This window comes from Eucalyptus grandis, chromosome 8, assembly GCF_016545825.1.
Source record: "Eucalyptus grandis isolate ANBG69807.140 chromosome 8, ASM1654582v1, whole genome shotgun sequence".
Lineage (NCBI taxonomy): Eukaryota > Viridiplantae > Streptophyta > Magnoliopsida > Myrtales > Myrtaceae > Eucalyptus > Eucalyptus grandis.
In genome coordinates, this window is record NC_052619.1 from 34,865,681 (window position 1) to 34,881,672 (window position 15,992).

Here is a 15,992-nt window from a genome sequence, read left to right on the forward strand (position 1 = left end):
ATATGTGTGTGCCCAAGGTCAAACTTTTGACCTTGGGCCCCACCACTTTTGATTCCTTTTTAAACTCTACGTAGGTTTTTTTTCGGACGTGCTGTGTAGACCCCTTCTTTCTCACGTGCAGGAACTTCATCAACAAAAATAAAGAATCCTTCAATATTTCCTTTTGTTTTGCTTCGCATATCCAAAAGAGAAAGTCCAAGAAAAGAAATTGTTTCTTCTTTCTTCATCCAATTTCAAACTCGAGTCATATTTAACATCATTGGCGAGTTGTCAATCCTCTTTGAGTCGTGGACTATCTTTTTCATCAATATCTTTGTTGTTTACCCAACTTTGCCATCATCAACGAAGTTTGTCACTTGCCAATAACAGTCAAAATATACTCCATTTTAAATGAATGAAATGACTCAAAGTTGTCAATCCTCATTGACTATCTTTTTCATCAATATCTTTGTTGTTTACCCAACTTTGCCATCATCAACGAAGTTTGATTCTTTCAAAATAACTCCATTTTAAATGAATGAAATGACTCATTGTTCATTTGATTCTTTTAAATTAGAGGGGCCATTGCATGCCTCTTATCATCGGCAATTTGATTTTTCCATCTTGAATTGACTCCTGCGTTGTGTATTTTAAAATAATACGATTAATAGTGTTATGACTTCATGAATGGTGCCACTTGCAATTCTTTTGTTTACTAAATCTTCTTTACTCAAGACAATTTGGCCTCTGTTAATTTTATCAGGACATCTTTAAAAGTAAATGGTAGATTCCGTCCAACTTGTTATTGTCGAACAAGTAAACTTGTGTATATTTACCCTATCCATTCTTTTTCTTTTTCATTTTATATTTCACTAGGCTTTAAGGATCAACAAATGTAAGACTTGTTGAGCATCATTTTGTCATATTTATTTCAATGTTTACGCTCAAGGCAGATTTATACTCTGACTTATAATTTTCCATTGAAGCCATGTTTTGTGCAAAGTTTGTAGATAACCATTTATCTTGGTCTTTAAGAATTTGCTCATATTTAGATACTCTCATTACCGATTGAAATAAATCGGCAAAGTCTCGGCCTTTGAATTTTGCTTTTTGATTTGACTAACAAAAATTTGCTCTTCGATTAAATTTCAATTTAACAAAAGCCAAACTTGTCAATTTTTTTTTCTATGAATGAAGAAAGGTACTTATTAGCCTTCTTAAATTGAGAAACAAATTGGTCAACCAACTCATTGATGTATTGATAGTGTCTGGACAAATCAATAATGATAGTATTGTTCTATAAAATTGATAATGTAATTGTCTTTCCATCTCTATCCAATTACGCACCAATTAGGTGGTAAAGTAGTATATCAAGTAAAGCAAGAAGTTTCTGACGAAAACAAAGGAAATAAACTCTTAACAATTGATTTGTCCCTACTTCCCACAATGGGCAATAAATCGAACAATGTGGTCAATGGTCGATTGTTCATCTTCGCCAACAAAACGGCAAAATCAGTTATTTTGAAATTATTTGGAAAAGGTCGATTATTGACCATTGAAATTGTGGCTTCCTATAAACAAATATGATAACACCCCTATCTAATCCCAATTGTTGTTGAACTTCTTTGGCAAATTGTGATAGGGTCAATTATGGATTTGGTTGGTCATCTTGCCCTCTAGGTGGTGTTGCTAATCTTGCGGAATTATCTACATTCATCAACATATTAAGCCTAATAGGAATATTCATATTGGGTGGTATCGATGGGGCTCCCAGCCTTACATTTTCAACATTTGGCAATTAACCGGCCTATTAAGTAGTTTGATTTGCTAAATTAGTGTTACCAATTAGGCTTTTTTACCAAAAGTACCTTGAAAAAAAAGGAATTGGACTAGAATTCTACCAGTTACTACTGGATTTGTTTGTAGTAGTTGCTTGAAAGATCGTGGCCTCAACATAACATCATTCACATCATTGATGATGATTGGCTTAACGTATTGGATATATGACTCACAATATAGTTGGTCATATCAATCTGTTGCTCTTTGAACATTCTTCATGTGGTTGATACCATGTTGGAATATGAAGCAACATCCCTTAATTAATCTTCGTGCGATGCATTGGCAAATCAACTTCCTCACATCGATTATCTTTTGTCGTTCTCCCAGTGGCCAAAGTATTAGAATGTGTGGTTGTCTCATTACTAGTTTGTGGTAATGAGTTGTTGTTGCCATTAGCATTGTCATGCTCTTGTTGAAATATGGTTAATGCGAAGTTGATTCAACAAAACGTGTCCCATCAAGCGAGGATGTTTTTAGAAAAGTGTCCATAAAATATTTTTCAAGCATGTGGATGGCGTGATATGAATCGACAAAGATTGCAAATAGTCATTTGTTAATTTTGGACACGAAAGTAAATTGCAAAAATTTATAGGTATGAAGATCGAGGCAATCGTAGCCAATCATTTAAATTAAAGAAAAATAAAGATAAAGATAAATTTGCAAGAATAATTAGTTTTTTAATTGGTCAGAGATCCTTTACAAAGAGTATAATGTTATTATAGCATACAACCAAAGGTTACAATACTTCTTATCCTTTTGTGATTACAAAAAGTTACAACAACACTTATCCATAAGAAGTTATAAAAACCTCAGATGGTCACAATAAACATATCCACCCATAGTTTTGGCTTTGTGTTGATTGTCCATTTCCATGGCAAGTTATCAATACTCTTCAAGTTGTCGGCTGTTTTTTATTACTTATGATTTTTGTTGTTCACCAAATGTTGCTATTATCGACTAAGTCTATCATTTGTCGATAACAACCACAAGTTTGTCAATTTTTGTTATCAACGGTAGCTTGATCCCAATACAATTATGAGATTAGTCAATATTGTATTTATAACACTTTTCCTCCCACACGTATAAATCCTTCGTCTGTATAAGACAGGATCTAAACATAATCACATGACGAGAAATATCAGAAAATAGAAAAGTAGGCCGAAGAAAATTGAAAAGCTTCCCAAAATTTGGACCATGCACCGATGCTTTGATGTCAACTTAAAGTTATATGCACGATCGTTTACTCTAGAAGGCAAGTTTGGGAGGCATTGAAAAAAAGGAGGAGAAAGCAAAAAAAAAAAAAAAAAGGAATGGAAAAAAAGAGAGAGAGCCAAAGCAAAAAAACAAAAGAGGAGAGACAAAGTAGAAAAAAGCGAGAGGAGAATGACATGCATGTGCGTTAATTTACGCCAAAAGGAAAAAAGAAGACTTTTTTTTTTTTTAAGTCAAACGTACAATGCTGGGTGAAAACCTAGTGTGATCACTTGACTTCCCATGTTCCACTATGTGCGCATTTTGAGCCTTGATTCCCTGGGGTAAATTCTTTTTCTTTTCTTTTCGGAACTAGCAAGGCAACCAAGCTTACGTTACATTCCTGTATGAGATCTTTCGAACTAAGGGAACCCTTGTGACCAGGTAATTGTATAAGACGGAATAAAAAGATGGCAAGATGAGGAAACTCGATGACCCTATGTGCACGTGCATTAAACCTCTCATCCTCCTTTTCCAATTATTTCGTGAAAAATTAATGATTGAAAAATATTTTACTTAAAAGTTTTTGATTGTGTTGCTTGAAGTAACTAATTGATGAAAAATGTTTTCATTATTGAGAACAATTTATATCTAAATATTTTCATAAACAATGAAAATATTTTTCCTTCAAGCATTTTTGTAAGTAAAACAAGCAACTATTTTTAGTAAAATATATTCCAAATAATTTATTTTGGGAGAAACAAATGAATCCTTCAAGTAAGAAAGTTTTTACTTAATGAGTTTTCCTCATGGAGTAATTATTGTGATCATTGATTTCGAAGTACACAAGTTTGAGCTTTTGAGCTTTATCAAACTCTAACGATGGCAATCCCCTTTTTTGTTTTCGGAACTCCCTAGTCACAACCTGAATTTCCACAAACTTGACCTTGAATAAATAAATCACTTAGCATCAAATTATGTACACGAAACTTTTTATTATTATGCAAAATCAAAATTCCCTATACAAAAGATATACTCTTACTTTTGCCATGCATTTTGATCCAATCCTTGAAAAGATCTTTGGAAGCGCTATTCTAAATGTCTCCGAATTCTTAACTCGATCAATTTGTAAAACATTTCAAGGAGAGCTTAACCTCAGTAAATGAAAACTCCAAGGCTATGTTTGATCGTCTAGATTTTTAATTAGGATAAAACTAGATAAGATATGATATGAAATTCATAAATTTTACTATATTCCATCAATTGTTTGGTGATTGCAATAATAAAGTGAATATATTCGCATCTATCATATAATGTATATTATTTGGTATAAATGGCACATCGATATAGATAAACCAAAAATTTTACAAACGGAAATGGTAAAAAATCTCCCGAAAGACGAGGCGACGTCCTATAAATGAATTGTGACACGCTAAAACTTTCGATTCCTAAAATTGGGTTCAATTTCGTTATTCCATTATATTATTGTTCACTAATAATAGTGGAATCACTGGCGTAGAGTTAATTTCAACCGGACACGGTTTTAGCGTAACCTAACCTACCGGGTAGCTTTTAGGAATTTTTAGCTCATTTGACCTATGGTCGATTATTTTCGAGCCACATTGTACATCTTCGACTCATTGGCGACTCTCGATTGTCATGAGAATCTCGAGATTTCAAATATGGGCACATGGTACAAAAAAAGACAGAAAAATCGGTTTAGTGTCATTCGACGAGAATTTTACAATTAGGTGAAATCACCCACACTTTAATTACATGTCTCTGTCGAAATGACCTATTTCCGATCTCTGGTGGATTTTGACGGTGTCATATTGACCATTGTAGATTAGCATGGTCGAGCAGTCGATTTTTGGTTGAATTCTCAAGTCTGTTGCGTTTAGATTCCTTAACGGCTTCACCTAGGGGTGTAAACAGGTCGGGTCGGGTCGAGTCTTGATGTTACCCGACCCGACCCGAAACATACTGGTCGCATATTGTGACCTGACCCGAAACACGTTAAACTCGCATTGGAAATTCGGGTCGGGTCGAGTCGGGTTTTCGAGTCTTCTTTTTCTTCTTCTTTTTTTTTTTTTTTTTTTTTTTTTTTTTTTTTTTCCGGGTGAGAGTCGAACGGGCATTGGGCCGCAAATGAATGTATCTTCTACAAATGAGCACAAGCATATGCATGTGGGGAAAAGAAAGAAGTTAAAATGGGGTCGGAGAGAAGTAAATATTTAAGAAATACATTCATACAATTGAAAAAGAAGATGCTAGAGAATCGGAAATAAGAAAAGCTGCACTTCTTGCCAATGCCCAAGAATTCCTAGAAGATGATATTTAAGGGCTGAGAGAAAAATCAGAAGCCTTCTGCTGTTGAATATCTACGAAGTGTCGGTTTCACCTTACTTTTCCCCGCTGCTACTCCGCTTTGCACCACATGTTATTAAATCCCGCCTATCCCGATCATTCTTGAAGTATCCGAGCCACCTCCAAGTCAAACGTCGTTGTTGTATGACAAAAGTATTTATCTAAGAGCTCAGCAGTTGGAAAATGGAATATGCATAGGAGGTCATATTCGTGATCTAATAGAACGCAATATTGATCCCTGAATGACTATTGATCATCCCAAAACAAGTAGAGTTTCTCTGGTTTAAACCAAATTTATCTAGCTGTCCTCTAAATATACCCCCAAGTTACTTATAGTAAAGAAGACAGACTAAGAAAACTAATGAGAGATTCTGCTGAAAGTGATGATTTCTCTAGATAATGAGATATTCTGGTTAAGGGATGATTTAATTTTAGAAATCGGGTAAAAGAAAAATTTGGGTACATAAAACGGTCAGTTTATGGCATCTCATTGAATTGTACACCATAGATGCATGTCCCTAGAAAGTTTGGCCATCGTCGGAATTATTAGGCACCAAGCATGAAATTTAGCAAACAAAAAGATCTTAATGCTCTAAGATGCAAACAAAACTCCTAAAATATACGGGAGACCCAATATAGTTAACCCATACAGCCCCAACATTCTGACGTGGAACCAGAGAAGAGAAAAGAAGAGGCCCGTTCAGGTATTATTATCACCTCAGAACATTTTATTTAATTTAAGATGGATGCAATTGATGAGAGCAATTTCAAGCTAATATAAGAACAAAGAACAGCACCAATATCTGCAGGATGAAAGCATGATGACATGCAAGAACATCAGAATGCCCAGAAGGCATCATAATTCTATTCTATATTGAGACACGTTCTGGCATCTTTTGTTTGTTTTTTTTTTTTTTCTTTTTTTCATAAGAAGGGAGGAGGAGGAGGAGAAAAAGAGGGGGTGGAAGAGAGGAAGAGGAGCTACTTGCTGCTAACCTTTACAAAAGGGTACTAGGAGCCAGTATAGTATGAGCATCTATGCCATTGAGGTATGCTTTCAAACAAGGATGACAAAGAGGGCATTCCTAAATCAAACTGACCCACTGTGATGGAGGATGGATGCGAAACGAATGTGACAATGAGAGAATCTAAATGCATCAGACAAGCAATTTCCTTAATACAAGAAACTAAAAATTCAAGCGCACAGAAACACAATCGCCGAATCAAATCGCCCCACAACGAAGAGCAACAGACAATCATCAACAATCGCCCGAGCGGAAAGCAGCGACTTTGCGAAACGCAAAATTCCCGATCTCCACAGAAAAGAAGACTCAAATTTCAAACAGTAATTCTCTCCTACAACTGCTCAAACTCAAAACTAAGAACCACGCATCTAGCAGCCCACTTTTTTCTCTGTCAAATACAACAAAGAAAGGATAGAGAAGATCCCTCACATCTTAATACATTTACCTCGTTATTTTGAAGTAGTATGTACATATCTACTTAAGACGCACCTTTGATGTCGTACGCTGGGCAAAAAATACATGAACAAGACCCTTTGAAGTTTCTGATAAGAGCAACTCCTTAGATACTTTAGCCTCCTGCCATGACAATTTTCTTCGTCAGCAAATTCACAAATGAAACTAAGCTTGCTTCAAAACTATTCATGCCCGCTACTCCTCCTCCACACCACAGAACAGAACAAGTATGACAAACAAATTCAGGAGAAAAATCAGAATGGCACCTTTCAAGAATGGCACCTTCCCATGGAGCTGGACCAAGGAAGACTTCAACCTCCGAACCCATCATGTCCCGTGGATGATCCTCACTTCAGTATGGTTTCACGGAGATGCGAGCAAGCTTCGCGAGATATGCCGCAGTTCACTCAGGAATTGAAGCAAACACAGAGTCTGCACACAACGCGAAAGAACAATCACCCTCGCAACTCGAAAAGAAAAGGAACAATATCCGATGTCTTAGCTCAAGCCTCAAGCAAATATACATCTAAACTTGGAAACGAGGCGATAAGCGAGCGCCATGATCGCCGAGCGAACCCAGTCCCCAAGCTGTCGACGATGGTCGGCCGCACGCGGCGGCAAGGGTTTCGGCATCGGCGAGGCGGAGGCGAAGTGGTGGCGAAGGCGACGGCGAGGCGGAGCGCGTCGATCGGAGGGCGGCAGCGGACTCCACGAGAAGGCGCACTCGTCGGAGAAGAAGGCGGAGCCGACAAGGTATGTGCTTCAAGTTTAGCCTTGAGTGCTTGAGTTGTGTTCAAGCCGTCGTGTTTTTGGGGCTAAAGTCTAAACCCTAAAGCATTTGTGTTTTTGGGTTTTGAACTTGTTTCGGGTCAAACAATGTTCGAACACGACCCGAACACGAAACACATTTTATTTGCTTGTTTTATATTTGTTACCCGAACACGACCCGAACAAACACGTTAATACATGTTTTGTGTTCGGGTCGTGTTCGGGTCGGGTCGGGTCTTTTTGACACCCTAGCTTCACCTGATAGACAAGTTATCTCGTGAGTGGACAACTCAGAGAAAAAGGCTATAAGCACGTCGATAAAAAGCCCAATTTATTTCATCGAAAATAGGGTTGAAAATCCATTGCCAAAAGCATGTCTTGGCGATGCTCAACCTCCTCCACCATCGTCCTGGACACCTTTCAATCGCAAAGGACATGAGAGTTGGTTTAAACAGAAAGTAGTGTGGATAAGTTATGCCTCTGGAATTGTCATTGAGGCATGAGAATGCTGGAGAGAAGTGCAACCAAATGGATGGAGAAGCTAAAGCAAAAGGCCATCAAGTTTCATGGACAAATAAATTATTGAGGAGTTGTCTTTTTAAATCATATAATATAGGTACAATGAATAAATATGTCACCTGATCGACTTCAAATGTCATTTCTCTCATGAATGCTTGTTTCTAATGTCTTCTTCTCTTGTATCTTGATGTAATTGAATATGAGTTAGAATTGAAAAGATGAATAATGAAATTTGTTAAGCACTCAGCCAAATAAAAGGAGCCAAAAATACCACCCACCAGTGGTGGCTCAGCGGAGCAGGCGCTAGACTTCCATCGAGGAGGTCAAGCTAGCTTTGAGTCTCTTGGCGACTTACCCAGTGGCACGTGTGTAGTGGCTAGCACGTGTCGCCCCCAATGGTTTACCTCTGGCTGCCGGCCATGTGGGGATCCCTAAGTCACCTAAAAAAAAAAAAAAGAGCCAAAAAATAGGAAAATGAAGTGAGAGCCATTATCCACTATAGATATCTCTTTCGCCCCTTGGAACGACGTCGCATCCTCACCGTTGTCTGTTCCTGACGGTGTGGTCCCTTCGGCACACTGCAACGTCCGTCACTGGCCGCGCGGGCTCAAACTCGCCAACCGCCCGCCGCTGTACGAGCCCCCGAGAAGATGACATCAGCAACTCCGACGCCGACTCCAACGCCCAGAAGAGCCTCAACCAGAAGTAGCGCGAGGCTCGGCGCGACGTCCTCTGGGGCATGAAGCTCGCTTCCTCATATACTACTGGGAAAAAAAGATGTTCTTGGAGGCGGCGCCATTTTGAGCTTTCACGGGCTCATGTATCCAATGATGTCCAATAACGTAGCGCTGTAAATTCATTATCTTTTATTTTAAAAGAGGAATTGCAGAATGGCTTCGCCGGACCAAGCGGCGTTGGACGCTCGGATGCTTGCCAAGGTGATGCTTCTGCAATGCGTGGCTGTTTCTCGTGAGGCTTTTGGTCCGAGCTCTTACTTGTTAATGCCGTTGAGATGTTTATTCATTTGCCGCAGAGACTAGAACCGGATGATCGAGAAGGCAAGCGAAGGCAGTTCAACTTCATTGGTACTGTCACGTTTCATTCATATTTTTGTGAGTGTGCACGCGTGTTTCGCCTTTCTTGCCGCTTCACCTGGTATCTGCTTTGCTGTGCTTGGCTATTGCACGATAAGTTCTTCCTGGGCAAAATAGTTCTAGGAATAACCAGCTCTGCCCAGCTGCCGCTTTTTTCCCAATTAGGTTGAGTTTGGGTGTGTCGACTTGTACTTTCAAAATGCTTTGATGGTACTTGCAGTATAGTTCCTCAAGCATATATAGATGAAAGATTAGTAACTGCTAATGATGTGCTCAGGAAAGGCGCTCAGGAAAGATTAGTGTCTTTTTTTTATTTTTTTTTTGCTCTTTTTGCTAAAGCTGTTTTATTTAGTTGTATTCTACAAAATACGCACGAGAGGTGTCAATGATTCGTTGTGCAATGTTAACTTCCGTGATGTCCCACATTTGTCAGGGATTTTGCTGCGAGAAGTTGAAGTTGAACCTGAGTTAATGGATGCTTCAATTGAGGCCACAAAAGATGGTGACCACAGCAGGCTGCGAGCTTTATCTGTATCGGAGGCCTGCGTAGGCGAAGACAATGACGAAGGAGAAAGAAGATTTCGAACGTGAACACGGGGACGAGGCTGGGTACCTGGTGTTTAACTTTGTTGCTGAAAAAAAAAAATCTGCATTGCCTCCTGCTGCTTCTCAAAGTTTCATTTGCATTTTCTCAGGGGAAAACAAGTTCAGCATGTACGGGCTGCGTGAGGAGTCCACTTCCTAATCACCTAGAGAAGAAAGTTTCACCAGTACTTCATTGATTCGATAGTTAGTTCCTTAGTTGTTGTTAAAAGATCATTCGAAACAGACTTTGCTGGTTACAAATCTTTTGAGCAGACACTAAAATCCTGGCTTCGTATTTACCGAGAGCTGCTAATTTCTACAAGTGTTCTGAACCATGGAATCCTTATTCATCGAACTAGATACATTAGACTTCACAGCATGATACATACATCCTGCATTTACCCATCGACATCCATTCCCACACACTTTGATTCCATTTATTATCATTCAAAACAACACTCGCTCACCCTGTACCCGCATCACTTGCTCTCTTTTATGGGTGATCTTGGGTGCTTAACTGGGCCCGCAAATTCGAAGCCTTAAGGCTTGTTTGGTAAGACTAAAAATAAGTACTGAGAATTGAAGTACGTAATATCAAGTGTGGACAGTTTTATGTACTGAAGATATAAAGTAATTTCTCATTCGACATTCTGCTCTTTAAACCAAATTGATGGTTTTTCATCGGCATGTAGGTAACATTTGCACAAGCCTATGGTTGGTCGGGCTAATTCATTCCTCTTTGACTTGCATAACATTTTGTATGTGCCTGCCCTTGCCATGCACAAACTTCACCGTCTTTAAATCGTTCTTCAGTTTGCAATGCAAACATTGCCTGTCACTTAGATTTGCCTTTGCCAATTGGCAGTAGTTAGCGTGGTCGACATCTCCTATGTCGCATTGTCAAAATTATCTTCAGGTTCACATGGTAATGGTGAGTATTTTCCTACATTGTATTTCCAAGAAGAGCTGTCAAAGCTTATGAGGAGTGTACAGTCTATTCAAGAACACCCAGCCGCTGTTAATGAAAACAAGAGAAGCTAGCATGGTTTGTCACTTACCTGTTTCCTGCATAACTTTGCGAGGCAATTACCTAATAGCAATATATGATCACACAATTGACACTCACTTCTTGTGGTAATCTAATTTGTAACATTACATTTTCTAACCTAGGTTCCGATTAAATCGTTTCGCAATTCTAGATAGTATGCAAAAGGAATACCTGGTGGATGATGGGGATGCTAGATTTAGGAAGTCCCATTTTCAATCCTAGGCAATAGCTAAAAAATTAAGGATACCTTTGCCTTTCCAATGCCCGCTAATTTTATCAAATCCGGGGAGTTATAAGAAGAGTGATATACTGCAAATCATCCGATGAAAAAAATTGGGAAATTAAGCTCTCTTCTTATGAGTTTTTATTTTGATACTCATTTGTAGGTATATAAAACTCGGTTTATCCTTTGCATTCGAATCAACCTGAGTAATATTCATGCTCTTGCCGGAACATATGTGCTTGAATCTAGTGCAAATACACCCGCTGAAATTAAACCAACACGATTTTTCCCGTGGGAAAGTCGTGAGCTAATACGGCGTACAACATGAATACCAATATGCATACACCACATACCAATATGCATACACCATAATCAACTACATTGAAATATGCCCTACTGTATCCTCCCTCATACTTTCAGTGTTGTGTCTAGTATGATTACGTCACCTAAGGACGAAACAAGTACGCTAGATGCTCTACACATAGACAAAGATCTAGGACTATTGTGTGTTGGTGCTAAATATATTAAGACGAGGATAAGATGGCCTACTCCAAAATATGGAGTTGCACTGATTTCATCATGATAGAAAGATAAAGATAATCAGATGTTAAAAATTATGTGACCCTTGTCATCTGTTCTTTTTCTTCTATTATTCACCTTTTAGTTGCTCCGTGCATCAACTCACCATATCATTCTAATTTGATGATGGCTTGAAGATTTGCTTGAATATTGGTTGATCAGCCACTTTGGTGGGATAATACAAAAGGAGTGATCCCATCTCCTTTGGGCGCATGTCACTGCATATTACTGCACTGGCAACAACAAAATATCTTTTTTGATTGCAAACAAAATGTGTTATATTATGTCTCGCATTTTAGCCTCTATACAAAATCCGAGCAAAATCCGAGCCCTTTAGAGGATCTTAATTTGTTCAAATTCGGTGCACCCATTAATCCAATTCAAGTTTGGATTTTGTTGGGCGGGTGGTTTTGTTAGATATAGATAATTGAGGATTGAGTATATTTGCTTTGATCGCAGGTTTGCTTCTTTGTTGATTGGCTGTATCCAATTCCTTGAGAAGCCGTACGGTGGACGTCTAAAAGCCGCACGAGAAAAGGAAAAAGAAGAAGCACGCATAAATTCTGTAGGGTGGAGTACCTGTCCTTGGCCGCGCCGAATTCCTTCAAGCCGTGGAGTGAACTCCTAAAAAAAACAGACGAACGGAGAAGTAAGACGGGGTTCGCACGGTGACACTCATTTTCTCGATCGCACGGAGGAGTGTTGACCACGGGGAATTTCGTGCAGTGAATTGCCATCCAATTTACTTATTTTATTAATAAATACTATGTGCTTGAGCATAATTTAGGTGAAAAAAATATTTGAGTATGTGAGTGATTGTAATTCTAATTATCTGATTATAATGGATTATTTGTTATTGCTTTTCTCGTAAATGTACCTACCAATACTTGGATCAAACCACATAAATTGTTGACATCTTTTACCCTCATGATTTCGCATTGATTTAAATTACAAGATCCAATATTAGTTTTCGCGTTATATTACATCAAAAGGTGTTACTAGTTGAATTGATGGATGACTTCATTTCTGTTCTTTTTGGGTCATCTCTGAATGTAACTTTAGGATCGATGCAAAGAGGAAGAAAAAATACCGAGAAACATGGTATGATTTGATTAAGGGTAATTCATGGCAAGGTTTTCTATTAAAGTTTTTCTTTCTTATTTTAGGAGGTAAAAAATTATTTCAAAGACAGAGGAAATATGATAATAAATTCTGTCCTAGCCTCCTTTTCTAAATTTTGTTTACTTTTGACAAAGCTAGAACGATTTTTACATGGAAATCCAATTCCATTTGATGTAGCCTTTCGGTGAAAGCACTGTGGGGGGGGTTGGAATGTAATAATATGTTGTTTGGCATGAGCGCACCCGACAGACCTTTTGAGAGAAGACTTTGGTGTTGATCACTTGGCTTGTTAGAAGGGTTGCGGAGGCTGAGTCGCTATGTCACCACCAATAATATTGCATCTTAGTATTCCATAAGTCTTTCATCTTTCAAAAGAAATGAAAGGCTTGATTAAAATACTTGATTTCATTGTCCGTCATGTTGTCCATCCAACCCATCTTCATGGGTTGAACCCAAATTTCCACCCTTCAAATACTCTTAACGGCGACTCATCGTGGGACCAATATAACATAGTCACAATGAATTGAGGTTGTCGTTAGGCAGCCGATGTGAAGAATTCTGATTCCTAGGTTGAATAGGTTTCATGTCCTTTTGTTTTGGGCAAGAAACTTGTTCCTTTTCTGTCAAACTGAAGATGGACTTCTTTAACGTGCTTGATGGGATCGATCAAATTTTCTCTACCACCAATCAACTACGGCCACCGTTTGTTCATCTCCCTTTCCACCACGATGTAATTACTAATCTCTGTGTATCTGGATGGATTAAATCTTTGATTATTTTTATTTTAACACGTTGAGAATTATTTCGCGATGAGAGGCAAAGAAAACTCAATTAACCCCATTACACACGTCGAAGAAGTCCATCTTCAGTTTGACAAATGAGGAACAAGTTTCTTGCCCAAAACGAAAAGGACATGAAACCTGGTTAGCCTTGGAATCAGAAATTCTTCAAATCGGTTGACTAACGACTACCTCAATTCATTATGAATATATTATGTTAGTCCCACGATGAGTCACCATTAAGAGTATCTGAAGGACAGAAATTTGGGTTCAACCCATGAATAAGGAACGAGTTTCTTGCCCAAAACAAAAGGACATGAAACCTGGTCAACCTTGGAATCAGAATTCTTCAAATCGGCTGACTAACGACAATCTCAATTCATCATGAATATGTTATGTTCGTCCCACAATGAGTCGCCATTGAGAGTATCTAAAGGACAAAAATTTGGATTCAAACCCATGAAATAACTTCTCCCCAGTTTGACAGCTTTTTGGGACCCTTTGAAGACGAGTATATCACCACCAATAATATTCCATCCTAGCCTAGCTACTGAAACATCATTATAGTAAACGCATAGTCAACAATCCAAACCGATAGAGCTTTTGGAACGGCTAACCCATTTGGGAAGCTCACCAACAGACCTTCTAGAGAAGACTTGCGTGGATCAATTCACACTTTACAAAGACTGTATAACTGGAAGAACTTTTACTAGCATGCTGAAGCCAATAATGGGGTGGATCTAATTGCTTTTTCTAGTGAATGGATCAAATTATAATAAGCCTCTAAATAATTGCTAAGAATCTCTTCTTGTTGAATCGAATCTCTTCTCGTTAAATGGTCTGCAAGGCGGTTATATGAAGACCCAAAGCCTACTGCCTAACAAAACTTTGTTCCATAATTTTAGATCGGGCAATCCGAGTCCACCCACCTTTTATGGCATGCAAACTACTGAGAGAAGACTTTGGTGGTGATCACTTGGCTTGTTAGAAGGGTTATATAAGTCGAATCCCTACGTCATCTCCACTAATATTCCAATAATACAACATCATTATGGTAATCGCATAGTCAACAATCCCCTGATGGAGCTTTTAGAACGGCTAACCCATTTTGGGAGCTCACCAACAGGCAATCTAGGGAAGACTTCCGTGAATCACTTCACACTTTTCAAGGGCTGTATAACTAGAAGAACTTTTACTTCCATAATAAAGTGAATAATGGGTGGATCTAGTAGCTTTCTCTAGCGAGCGGATCAAACCATAATAAGCCTCTAAATAATGGCCGAAGAATCTCTTCTCGTTAAATCAAATCGAATTTGAGAGGCTAAAATTCGCCGACCTTAAATGTCAAATTTAGGGATTGTCGTTCCAGAAGTCGTATACTTATTATATAACTACTAATTCAATCATAAACCTTTCAATTTGGTCATTTGAATCCTTAACCATTTGACAATTTACCAACGTAGTTATTCAGGCCAAAAATTGATCGGATATCACTGACATAGATGCTGGTTGTCCGATGTTGAACAACCAGTCGGTGTTGATGTGAATAATTTTTATAACTTTTTAATAATTTTTCTGATTTCTTTTTTCAGTTTGGTAGGTTGCGGTGGTTGCATGAAGCTGCAAGGAGAGAGCAGGCATAATAGTGGAGCCTAACGCATGTTCAAATATTGCTGAATTATGTCCTTGGGGAGAATTAAAGTTTGTTTTCAGCATTGCTCGATCTAATTGTATGAAGTGGTGGACCTCAGTTGTTTTGGAATAGAACGCAAATCAGTGTTATTATATGCTTTCTAGAAGCATAACAAGTAAATCCATCCTCTCTGGAAGTTTTGCTTTCTTTATATTGGAACCATCGTATATCAAACGCTCCCTCAGCATTAGACTATTCGTGTTGGACCACCAGTCGTCGTAGTAATCAAGAGACCAGCCATTGATGAGGGAAGATAAGTGTTTTGAATGGGAAAAAACGTGAAGATTACTTGGCTGTAATTTGAAAAGATTATGCAGGTCCGTTTCATATTCATTAAGGTCTTTCTTTATCATTATCTCTTTACCAGACCTCACCATATTGAAAAAAAGCAAGATTAGACATTATCAAAGGAGAAAATAAAGCACCTGAAAAGAAGCAAAAGATGAGTCTTTATTTAGTATTATCTCAAGTCGCGATTCATGCAGCCTTTTTGGGGCACTCTCTCCTTGCAGTTCTCTTGAGGATAGAGTTGTTTTCACAAGAAATTTTTCTGGCGAGTTTGCTCATTTGATACTTGGGTTGGTGCAATTGGTACGAGAAAAGAAGCAAAAGATGGTTTGGCATCGGAGTATCTGGTTTAATCCAAACCTCCCGAAATTTGATGTCATCGTTTGGCTTGTCATATTGAATAGGCTTTGAGTTCTTGAAAATTTGTGTGTTATATGCCA

At 38.4% G+C, this 15,992-nt stretch overlaps 1 long non-coding RNA gene across 1 annotated transcript; it reads right to left on the reverse strand.

The window, feature by feature from the left end:
• Window positions 1-5,103: 5,103 nt before the first annotated feature.
• LOC104414229 lies at window positions 5,104-7,141 on the reverse strand. Its single transcript, XR_005545686.1, has 3 exons — window positions 7,121-7,141; window positions 6,891-6,977; window positions 5,104-5,170 (listed from the first exon to the last, which is right to left on the reverse strand). It is a non-coding gene; the product is annotated as an uncharacterized LOC104414229 (long non-coding RNA).
• Window positions 7,142-15,992: the final 8,851 nt, after the last annotated feature.